This window comes from Felis catus (assembly GCF_018350175.1).
Source record: "Felis catus isolate Fca126 chromosome A2 unlocalized genomic scaffold, F.catus_Fca126_mat1.0 chrA2_random_Un_scaffold_38, whole genome shotgun sequence".
In the NCBI taxonomy this organism is placed as follows: domain Eukaryota; kingdom Metazoa; phylum Chordata; class Mammalia; order Carnivora; family Felidae; genus Felis; species Felis catus.
In genome coordinates this window covers 244,467-256,572 of record NW_025408498.1, presented here as the reverse complement: position 1 = coordinate 256,572, position 12,106 = coordinate 244,467, and the positions used below count along the sequence as shown (strand labels likewise).

The window sequence follows — 12,106 nt, the reverse complement described above, 5'->3', positions numbered from 1 at the left end:
CTGCTGCCCTGCCCCGCCCAGCCCCGCCCCGCCCCTGGTGGCAGAGTTGCACCCTCTGATGGGGAGGGGGAGATCTCACCCCACTTGTGGCTAAAGGGGATCCTCTATCATGGGAATCAATGGGACTACAGGATAGGGGTCTGGATTAGGGCAAGTGCAACTCCCTGTTGAGCTCTTCATTTCTGAAGGCAATGTGCATTCCATCAATGAACTCGGAGCCAGGGAGGCAGGAATAAGTGGCGCTTCTGTGTTTAGAGGGTGGTGCAGACTCTTTCCTACATGGAAGTGTGTGCTGAAGAGAACTGGGTGTTGTGGATGGAGTCCAACGTCATATTTTTGGGACATGTTGGGTGGGAACGTCTTCTTCGCACTCTGGCGAGGAAGGTGGATGGAAAAGCTTCCTGTCAAAGGCAGACTTGTGGGTTTTGTTGTTCCTATCCGTGGGGCGTGGTGCTTCCCATGTTCCGTGCAGCGCCTCCTGTGTTGCATTCGTTCTGTGTTTCAAGAGTTTCAGACCTTAGGAATCACATCTCCTCCAGGATTCACCAGGCAGCATGAGGGAGAAGTGACTCTGAGCCGACCGGGTCTCTAGAAACCAGTGCATTTGTACCTGAGCAGACGGTGCTGGTCTCTCAGCCTCCTTTGGAAATGAGGTCTTGAGCAAACGCTCTTTCATTGCATGGGTTCCACCTCTGTCAGGTTGTTGGCGTTTGTGTTTGTGCATCTGTGTAAGTGTCTGCGATGCCATGTCCTGTATTTAGTCCGGACCGCGACAGTGTCCCAGTCCTTTCCAGAGACACAGTTTTGTTGCATAGGAAATTCTCATTTCAATAGTGTGTCCCAATGCTCTTACAACAGATGAAAACTTCCTGCAGGCAGCACCGTGACCTCACCGAAAGCAAAAGTCTAAGAACTGAGGCTTTCCCAAACTTACATATCAAGCTGACTGGTACTTTATGTTTTCAGTAAGATGGTGTGGTGTAGGCCACTTTGAGCAGCTGATGAGGCTCCTAGGCATCGGTTTTGTCCTCGGGAGGTGAGTTGTCTCTGTCAGCATTTCAGGAGATTATGATTCTCTTGAATATCATTATTTTCTTGATTACCATGATTACTATATTCTGCATAACCCATCGCATGGAATTTGATAAGGAACTCGATACCTGAAACCTTTTCGTCACCAAACGCTCCCTACAACAAGGAGAAAAACAATCACTTTGTGCGATGGACAATGCACCTTACCTTTATTGTACTGTTTTAGTGCTATGTACATATGTTTAGAGTAATGAAAGTGTCCACTTAGATCTAAGGAGTTTTTTGTGACATCATAAACCATAAAAATAATGCAAAATCTAAGTTACGTAGTAATGTAAGCACTCTGTCCTTTTGGATACGAAATCTTAAGTAAAGTACTCATGTTGCAAAAATTGCCAAGTCCTGATAATTCGTTATTATGCACGTAGGTCTAGTGAATGGAATGGACTTAACTAAGGTCTGTGACATACAGGAAGCTAGAATTTGAGATATTGAGTCACCTTTACTCTCTCTTTCCCTGTTAACATGGTCTTTTTTTATAATCTAAGTCATTTTTTAAAATTTTTTTTTCAACGTTTTTATTTATTTTTGGGACAGAGAGAGACAGAGCATGAACGGGGGAGGAGCAGAGAGAGAGGGAGTCACAGAATCGGAAACAGGCTTCAGGCTCCGAGCCATCAGCCCAGAGCCTGACGCGGGGCTCGAACTCACGGACCGCGAGATCGTGACCTGGCTGAAGTCGGATGCTCAACCGACTGCGCCACCCAGGCGCCCCTCTAAGTCTTTTTTATAATCTACGCACTGTGTCTTTTTGATACGAAATCCTAAGTAAAGAACTCATCTTGCAAAAACTGCTAAGTCCTGATAATTCGTTACTATTCACGTAGGTCTAGTGAATGGAATGGACTGAACTAAGGTCTCTGAAATACAGGAAGCTAGAATTTGAGATATTGAGTCACCTTTACTCTGTCTTTCCCTGTTGACAAGGTCTTTTTTTATTCAGTGATGTCTCTTGACCATTAACCTATTTCCCTCCTTCCTGCTCCCCCCCCCCCACCTTTGCAATCATCATTATGTATTTATTGATGGGCTTGTTTCATTCTGTTTTGAGGATTTTTGTTTTTTGTTTTCTTAGTTTTTGTTTCAGATTCCCCATATACGTGCGAGCATTCTCTATGTGTTTTTCTCTGTGTGAGTTCTTTCACTTGGCATAATGCCCTCCAGGCTATTATAAAACACTGTGGCATAATAACAGGTGTGAAGGTATTTTTAGGAGTTAGTGATTTCATGTGTTCCGAGTAGTACCTAGGGGGTAATTGAGGGACGTTGCTGGATGATATGGATGTTCTCTTCTGAATTGTGTGAGGAAACTTTATATTGTTTGCAACTGCCTCTGCACCAAGTTCCAATGCCACCAACAGGGCGCAATGATTCGCTTTCTTCCATATTGTACCCGACGCTTGTGTTTTCTTGTCTTTTTGATAAGACCGTTCAGACAGGTTTCAGGTGATATCTCTTTGGCTTTGGACTTTCATTTTCCTAATGTGGAGTGACATGGAACTTCTCTTCATGTATGTGGTGGCCATCTGTATGTCTTCATTGGAAGAATGCCTCTTCAGGACTCTGCCAGTTCCATCATTGCTCTTTGCTTTTGCATTGTTGCGCTGTAGTAGATCTTGATATCTTTTGTGTTTTACCCCTTGACCATATATGTAGTTTGCAAGTATTTTCTCCCATTCACTATGTTGCCTTCCCATTCTGTGAAAGATACTGTTGCTGTGCAGAACTTTTTTTTTAGTTTCATGTAGTCCCACTTGTTTAGTCTTCCTTTGTAGCTTTGGCTTCTGGTGTCAAATCCCAAAACTCAAGTCAGACTGAGATCCAAACATTCTCGTGGGTTTGGCATTTGGCTTTGTCCAGCAAAGCCAAGGACAGCAGAAATGATTGCTTCAGACTCCACGCAAGTCAAGAGGTGAGGGAGTTTAAGGGATGTCTCCGCGAGCTGCACTCAGGCTCCCGTAGTCATTAAGCCTACAAACGATGTGCAACACGTCAGCGGGCCACATGCTGGAAAGAACGTATTGAAGACATGGGGCGAACCACATCGAGACAGGATAAAATATTCCACGCGACAACACGGTCCATGGACTTGGTGAGACCATGCAGAACCCAACCCCTAGACACACATGGCCCTAGATCGGCCAAGTCTCGCCTGCCCCCCAGATACACACCAACTAGGTAAGTGAGCTGCTGCAACTGTTTGCAGGAAGGCCAGAGACCAGTGATCTGCTCTGCAAAGCATTCCCTATAATCTCCCAACTCAGGACATCATTGTGCGGTTTCCCACACCTCCTGCCCAAGGTCTTATCCAGGACTTTCTGGTTTCAGATCTCAAGTCTGTAATACATTTTAACTTCGTTTCTGTGTGTGATGCTAAATAGGTGTCACGTTGTTTTTCTGCGCCTGTTGTTTTTCTGTGCCTGGTGTTTCTGGGCACCACCTATTGAGGAGAGTGCCTTTGCCTCAGGTTATATTCTTGGTTCTTTTGTTGTGAATTAATTGGTTACATATGTGTGGGTTTCTCCCTGGCCTTCAGTTCTGGTCCAGTGACCTCTGTCTCTGCTTTTACCCCAATACTGTACTGCTTGGGTTATTGTAGCTTTGATATCTAGTTTCAAATCAGAAAGCATGGTGCTTCCAGCTGTTTTCTTCCTTCTCACAATGACTTTGGTATTCAGAGCCTTTTGTGGTTCTGTCCACCTTGAAGGATTATTCTATTTTTGGGAACGTGCTTCAAGTTTGAAAGGATTGCACCTAGGGAATGTGTAGATGGCTCTAAGTAGTGTGGACATTTTGAGAATCTTAATTCTTAGGATCCACTAGCATAGAATGTCTTTCTGCTTATTTCTGTCTGTTCAAATTCTTTCTCCACTGATTTCTGGTTTTCAGTAAAGAGGTCTTTCATCTTCTTGGTTAAATTCATTCTTTTCTTTTTTAATATTTTTATGTTTATTTATTCTTGACACAGAGAGATACTTGGAAACACACACACATACACACACAGAAAGAGAGAGAGAGAGCACGTGTAGGAGTGAGGAAGAGCTGAGAGAAAGGGAGACACAGAATCTGAAGCAGGCTCCAGACTCTGAGCTGTCAGCACAGAGCCCATCAGAAGTCTCAGAACACAAATCATGAGGTCACGACCTGAGCCAAAGTCAGATGCTTCACTGACTGTGACACCCAGGTGCCTGTAGAGTGATTTATTGTCAAGTATTTTCTTCTTTTGGAGTTATTTTAAATTATTTTCTTAATTTCTCGCTCTGATAGTTTGTGATTCATGTACAGAAATGAAGCACATTATGGAAAACGACATACATATCTTAACATGACTGAAATCATTTATTAGGTCTACTGGTAATGTTGTAGAGTCACTGCGGTCTCTCTAGAGCATATCATGCACTCCCAGTAAGTGAAAAAGTATCTGGGACTATAGGATGATGTGATCGAAAGTAGATGAGAGTAAGCAGGTATATGGAGTGAGAGTATGCAAATTTTCTGAAATGTTTTGTGGTTGATATAATCCAACAAGTCCATAAAGAAGGTTTGTTTGGATATATGTTTTCTTTCAACCAGACCCAGAGAGCTGTAACATAAATATATGGTTCCCAACACATTGCCACAACACGCCCTGTGCATCTTGGGAGCTGGCCACCTTGTCTCTCTTTTCTGTCTTGGAACCCAGTGCCTGACTCTACCGCTCAGTGAATTCATCTCAGAATACTGCAGTTGGGAAGAGACCTACATTTTTCATAGACTTCCTGAGAGGCACCTCAAAAGCATTGGATTTTACAGAGTTGTGTCTGATCTGCCTGGAATCGTCTGAGGATGTGTCGGTTGGAATGGCACTTTCTTTGCTGGGAGATCAGGGAGCCCTGCAGTATTCCTGTGTGCCTTGTGATCGGTCAGCAGAGGGTGCTGTGTGGCTGCTCATGACAGGGACACTGCTCCCCAGAGATGAGGCTGGCAGGTGCCGGGCACCACTGCTGGAGGAGCCTGAAGGGTGGAGGGGCTTGACTCGGTATCAAAGCCTGACTGAGTCTCCATCCTACAGTCTCCCTGAGCTCCTGATGTGCTTTGTAAAGGACTCTCTTGCTTGCCGAGGTGCAAGTGGTTCTTGCTTTTGCCACTGAATCCTCAGGATGAACCCATTCAGGTCATGGTCTTTAACTCATTGACCTGACCTGCACTTAAGGTACTTTCCTGAGTGTAAGCGACCCAGCCTGGGTGGAGGGCCAGGAGGCAGACAGCAGTGGCCCAGCCTGCATCCTCCACTGACCTGAAAGCAGGGACTGCCTGCTCTACTGAGAAGCAGAGCTATGGACCAGGAGGCACACAGGCCACTGGGGTTTGTCATGGGATGGGGCCTGGATGAGTGTGTTCTAGGACATGGGGAGGGATGCTGTGCAGGAGGTCAGAACGAGGGGGTGTGGTTTCTTCCCGGGCCCATGGGTCACTCCTAGGTACCCTGATGGCCTCAGTGCTGGCTTGTCCTCCTATTCTTCAGGTATCCACTCAGTCCCGGGGATCCCTGATTTTCACATATGAACGCAACAGAGTAAAGAATGTCCCCGGTCGGGGGCTGAGGTGGGCGTCAGTCCCTGGCTGGCCCAGACACTTGGGGGCTTGGGGCGGCAGGCGGGCTGGGAGCCAACTCACAGCACCGCCGCAGCCTCAGCTGTGTCCCTCACCGGGCTCTGGCCCTGGCCCACGCGCATGCGCGCACTCGTGCGCACGCTCCCGCACATCTGCTTGGGCCCAGGATCCAGGCCGCCCCATCCCCCCACCCCCACCCCCACCCCCCCGCAGGGGGCACAGCTCCTGGGCGCCACGGTCTGCACCACCGCACCTCCCTGTGCCCACCAGATGCTCTGACCCACTGCCCGCCAGCCTGACAGCCGGGAGTCAGGCAGAGGTCTCCAGAGACCAGGCCAGTGGGACAGGGACTGGCAGGTGTCTCCTCCCAAGGTGATCACCTCCCTGTCACCCCTCAAGAGACCCAGGAAGCTTTTGCAAAGCTGGTTTCCCAGGGAGGTGGCTGTACATGAACCCAGTGCTCCTCAAATAATAATACTCAAATACTCAATAATGCTAAAGTAACACCGTCGAGTTAATTACAAAGCGAATGAATGGCTGTGACCGGGGCCAGCACCTGCCCTGGGGAACTTTCTGTTAATATTTGTTCATGTTTCTTTACTATGGAGAGAGAGGGAGTGAGATGGCAGGAGGGCCACCCGATACATATCTGCACCTTCCCTTTACCCACCTCCTCATTTCCCAACTCAAACCACATTCTTTCCCCTGAGGCTAACATCTATATCCAACTCTGTTTCCATTTTCCCCTCCATCTGCTAAGCTTTTCTGCACCAAGGTCCTCTAGGTTAAGGTCTAAGAGGTTTACACTCCACAAAGAGGCAATTAAAATACATGAGCTAGGAAGTACTCAAAATGGTTTGCCCAGGTCTGGCACTTAACTCTTACCTGAGGGAACAGTCAGCATCCTGTTCTCAGACATCAATCACCCGAGCCTCTTCATGTATGGTGGGTGTTCAAATGGCAAAGGAAGAGAGGAGGGAAACAAGCAGAGATCATGTGGTACTTTCAGGAACCTGCCGCATCCAGGTTAGTCGCTGACTAGACTGCCAAGTCTTCATCCCCTCAGAGCCACTGTGCATCTGTTAAGAAATCAACACGCCAGAGGGCCTGCTTAGAGCCAAGCTCACAATCTGTTGATCCAGCCAACACAAAGAGTTAAGGTTCAAGTGGGGGACTTTCCCATGGCCTCCCACAACACTAAGGCACTTCTCCTTTTACAAGTGAATCAACTGAGTCAATGAGAGCTTCAGTAATTTCCTCAAAGACTCCCAGCCAAGGCACACAAAGTGGAGATTCTACAACACATGGTCATGTCATCATCTGCTAACATCCATATGTTCATTTCCCCTCAAAATCCATATGTTGGAATCCTGATGCCTGATGTGATGGTATTAGCGGGTGGGCCTCTGGAAGTTGATTAGACCATAAGGTCCTCATGAATGGGATTAGTGCTCTTGTAAAAGAGACGCCACAGAGACCCCTTGCTCCTTCTACCAAGTGAGGACACAGCCCTAAGGTGTTTGGCTATGAATCAAGAAGATGGCCCTCATAGGACTCAACCATGCTGGGGCCTTGATCTTAGACTTCCTGGCCCTCAGAGCCATAAGAAAGAAATTTCTGTGTTCGATTTTGTTAGAGCAGGCTGAGCGGACTGAGACACCACCCAAACAGATGTTGACAAGTTTAACTAGATGAGATAAAGAATGCTAATGTGAAATAGAATTACAATAAATACATTGACCTCAATTTCAGGGTTTTTTTTTTAACGTTTTATTTTTGAGAGAGACAGACAGATGGACAGAGCACGAACAGGGGAGGGGCAGAGAGAGAGGGAGACACAGAATCTGAAGCATGCTCCAGGCCCAGCACAGTACCCAACTCGGTTGCTCCAACACACAAACCGCAAGATCACCACCTGAGCCAAGGTCAAACACTCAACGGACTGAACCACCTAGGTACCCCATTTACAGTTTGAAAAATATATACATTACATTACACATCTCCACAACTGTTGTGAGGATTTGTGGGTTACCAGGAGCCCTTGTCAAAAGATTTTAATGCCACTGAAAACTCAATGTGACTCTCTTGGCTTATCTTATCTGCATATGACAAGGTCCACAGGAGGGTTCTGATAGAGCCAGTCAGATCACGCCTATAGAACAGAGTGTCCTGAATGTTCAAGTAAGACATAATGGGAAGACATAGGAGGCAAGCCAAAGGCTTCATGGCAAAATATACTTACCGCTGAACTCATTCTTTCTTAGTAGTGTACCAACAACCCAGCCCACTTAACGGAAAGCAGCTCTAGAATCAATCTTTGGCAACAGGATCATAGGAGAGTACACCACAAATACCACACAAATGGACAGCAAAATGATCTCGCAGATCTCACGAAGATGCACTACCCCATGAAGCCTATGAAAGGGACAAAGATTCTGGCAGTTCAGCCATAATAATGACCCAATCCATGCTGAAAGGAGAATGGTAGCAAGAAAAAAGACCGAGAGAAGCTAAAAGAGGGCAATGAAGCTAGAGGGTTCGTTACTAGAGCCATTAATTATGTAAATATATATACATATACATACGTATATGTATATGTATATATATGGAAAAGTAAGACAGTACCTAGAGGCGCAATCAAGACATAGGCAAATCAGACCCCAGAAGTGCTCTGCTGATGACCATAAAATTGCCCAGATGCTTCTAGTGTCTTCAGAATAGTTGTTTGGCTTTGTTTTCAAGACATGGCTTTGTTCCCTCCAAAGGCTGATTTGGATTGCACAAATCTCATCCAAGGTGCAGTCGTGGAGGAACTCAAGGGAAGAATGAGGTGTGCCTGGAACCCTGTTCACCTCCTGCTGTCAACTCTCAGCTGGGCCTAAAGGGGAAGGTGGGATGGTATCCTTTGGACCTGCCCTTGCCTCAATCCTGGGATCCTTGTGCACCTCCCCCAAGAGGCTACGAGGGGCACCGTGGTCCTGCTCTCGGAACCCACAGGGTAGAAGCAGGAACCCAGATGTTCAGTGCGTGGAGATTTTGCAGGCAGGTGTCATCCTGAATGCCCAGGGCTTCCTGACTTTTGGTCACCCTTCCCCCAACAGTGGCCTAAAGCCTGTCGTGCCCAGGCCTGTGGGGGAAGGGTCGGGGGGCAGGTGGTCATGAATGCTGAGCTCCCCAGGATCTGATCAAACAGGGAGAAAAATGAGTGCTTCTCTTGCTGGTGCAAAGTTTTCCCTCATCTTCCCCTCACGCTGACACAGCCTTTCCTGTGTTGGCCTGTGTGAAAGACAATCTCAAGGTGGAGCCTTGTGAGGCTGCAGCTGATTTGCGCCAGGTGCAGGTGATTTGCATGAAAATCACCAAAGAAAGCACCTTGTGCTTATCACCAGTGTAGACTGGTCAGACTTTATTGAAACTCTTGTAGCACTCTGTAGCACTGGGATGTGCTGCTGAAGGACAGAGCCCATCGCCACAGAAGCTAAGCAGTGCCTAGAACTGAGTAGACCTTCAGGAGGTGTTTGAATGAGGAGATAGAGAATTACTGCTGTGAGTAAGAGGAGCTTTGAGGCCATCACCTTTGTATATTATTTTCTTATAGCACAGATATCCATGGACAAAGAACAAGACACCAAAGCATACACCATAGATTTCTTGCTAACTGCAAAGGAAAGAAAAAAAAAATGTGCCTTTACAATGAAGAGCTCTGGTGTTTTCATCCTAACCGAATGATTGCTGATATGGGTCAGTCTGATGATACATATCATCTGATGTGATGTACACAGTGTCAATCATATAATTGAGACTTACAGGACATGCAAGGATAAAGGAGCAAATTAAATGACACTGTAAAAAATCAAGCGAACTAGAATGTGGAACATGCTACAAAATAACAGGCTAAATTTTCTCAGAAAGGTAATATCCTGCACATAGTGACTTCCTTCCAAAGTGTAAATATAGAAAGGAGGGGAAAAGAGTACACTTTACACTAGAGAAACCAAACACTACCTTAGCTAGTTGATCAAAAGTAACATCAACAGTGGTAAGTTATGATAATAGGACGTATTCTTGATATGATATGATGAGAATGGTTCATTACCTCTGTAGTTTTCCTCCCCTAACCATAACCCCAGTGTGATCATGAGAATAACATCAGAAAAATCCCAGTTGAGGGGCATTCTACAAAATTCCTGGCCAATACTCTTCAGAACTGTCAAAGTCATTAAAAAACAAAGGAAGTTTAAGAAACTTTCTAACCCAAGAGGAGCCTAAGGAGATATGATAACTAAATGTGATGTGGTATCTGGAAACAGAAAAAGCACATCAGGTGTAAACTAAGGAAATCTGAACAAAGTATGGACTTTACTTAATTAAAAATAATAAGCTTAGTTTTTTAAAAACTAAGGATAAGTGTTATATTAGAGCCTTGGTATTATCTCCATTAGCAAGCACAATCTGGGTGGATATGTTTAGATCATTAATGGCTTTTAAAAAGAAAAACGTTCTTAGCAATGAAACTGACATTTTTTTCTCTAGGCAAGTATTTATAACTCAGAGCGTTCATTAAGCAGTTTTTACACAATAGTTATTATGTATGAGATACCGTACTTATTAACAGTAGAGATAATAAAAAGATGACCCTTGCTTTTGAGGAGCCCACATTGCCATATGTTCACAACTAGGTAACATTAATCTGCTGAAAATGAGTTGAAAATGTAACTATAACATTTACATTGTAGCCCAGGGAAGTAATAATTTTATTCAACTTGGAATACCTAAATGCAATATCATTTTGTATGGTAAAAGTTAAGGATAATTTGGGAGTAATGTCAGCAAGACGGTGGAATAGGAAGCACTAGGACCTCATTCTGCCGTGGAGACACTGACTTAAGAGCAATATATAGACCATATTGCCTTTGTGAGAATTCCAGAAACAATTTTAAGTGGTTGTAGTCACCCAGGCATACACAAAGCCAAGAAGAGCTGCGTTGAAGCCGGTAAGAAGGTTCATTGCATTTGCTCGGCTTCACCCTGGCACAACAGGGTGTGATCAGGACAAAACTCCCAAGTCTTAGCTTCTCCCTTGGGGGAAAAAAGAAGAGTGGAACCTGCATCTAGTGTTCTGGTTTTGCAAGGGCTGCTTGAGAGACTGGTTTCTATCTCTCTTGACTTGGGGTGCTGAAGGAAGCAGTAGCGTACTTTAGATGCGAGATTAGAGGCTGCCAAGAACAAGGCAAACTCTATGATTTGTTATAGCAACAGAGAGACTGCAGTACTGCATAAAGAAACCAGGGTGAACAAGATATTAAGTTTTTGAGAACAGGGGCAAACCTCTTTCACTTGGAAATTATACACATAATCCCAGAGAAGATACATCCCCAGGAAAGATTTGAGAATTGCTAGCCTGTCTGGAGAAGGTCTTTCCTTATAAAAAGTCAGTCTGTAAAGACTGGGAGAAGTGGCTGTTTTCCCAAATATTCAGATCTCAACAAACGATCACAAGGCATAAAAAGAAACAAGGAGGGCGCCTGGGTGGCGCAGTCGGTTAAGCGTCCGACTTCAGCCAGGTCACGATCTCGCGGCCCGTGAGTTCGAGTCCCGCGTCAGGCTCTGGGCTGATGGCTCAGAGCCTGGAGCCTGTTTCCGATTCTGTGACTCCCTCTCTCTCTGCCCCTCCCCCGTTCATGCTCTGTCTCTCTCTGTCCCAAAAAATAAATAAACGTTGAAAAAAAATTAAAAAAAAAACAACAAGGAAAAATTGGCCTCTTAAAGGAACAAAATTAATCTCCAAAAACTAATCCTAAAGAAATAGAGACCTATGAATTATCTGATAAAGAATTCAAAGTAACTCTAAAAGATAGCTAAAAGAGGACACAGACAAGTGAATAAAATCAGGAAAACAGTGCATGAACAAAATGAATATATCAACAAAGAGCTGTAAACTATAAAAAACAAAAAAATTCTAGAGATGAAGAATAAAATGACTGAATTGAAAAATGTGCAAGGGTTCAACAGCAAACTTGATCAAGTGAAAGAATTGGTACATTTGAAGATGGGTCATTTGAAATTTGAGTCAAAGGGGCAAAAAGAAAAAGAATGAAGAAAAGTGAAGAAAGCTTAAGGGATTTATGGTACACCATCAAACAGATCAATATATGTATTATACAAGTCCCAGAAGGGAGCAGTGAGCTTATTTGGAATAATCATGGCTGAACACTTCCCAAATTTGAGGAAGGAAATGGAATACAAATTGAAGACACTTAATGAACTCCAACTAGAGTAATTCCAGAGATCCACACCAAGACACATAATCACACTGTAAAGACCATAAAGGCAGAATCTTGAAAAAGGCAAGAGAAAAGTGACTTCTCAAGGAGCTCTTAATAAGCTTATCAGCAGAATGCTCAGCAACCTTGTAGGCCAG

The 12,106-nt window shown here is 44.9% G+C and overlaps 3 protein-coding genes across 11 annotated transcripts in view; 2 read left to right on the top strand and 1 right to left on the bottom strand.

Annotated features, from left to right (window-relative positions):
• The window catches only part of LOC111559474, a 191,803-nt gene that overhangs the window by 77,143 nt on the left and 102,554 nt on the right, over positions 1-12,106 (bottom strand). The window contains exon 2 of one of the 9 annotated variants that reach the window (XM_045051444.1): positions 6,571-6,764. The exons of the other annotated variants lie outside the window; for them this stretch is intronic. The gene's annotated coding sequence lies outside the window, so the exon portion shown is untranslated. The remainder of the gene's footprint in view (positions 1-6,570; positions 6,765-12,106) is intronic. 9 annotated transcript variants of the gene reach the window in all.
• Positions 1-12,106, top strand: part of LOC123383556 (ral guanine nucleotide dissociation stimulator-like) — a 230,220-nt gene that overhangs the window by 172,538 nt on the left and 45,576 nt on the right. The gene's annotated exons all lie outside the window — the stretch shown is intronic.
• The window catches only part of LOC123383559 (biliverdin reductase A-like), a 31,278-nt gene that overhangs the window by 730 nt on the left and 18,442 nt on the right, over positions 1-12,106 (top strand). The window lies entirely within an intron of this gene.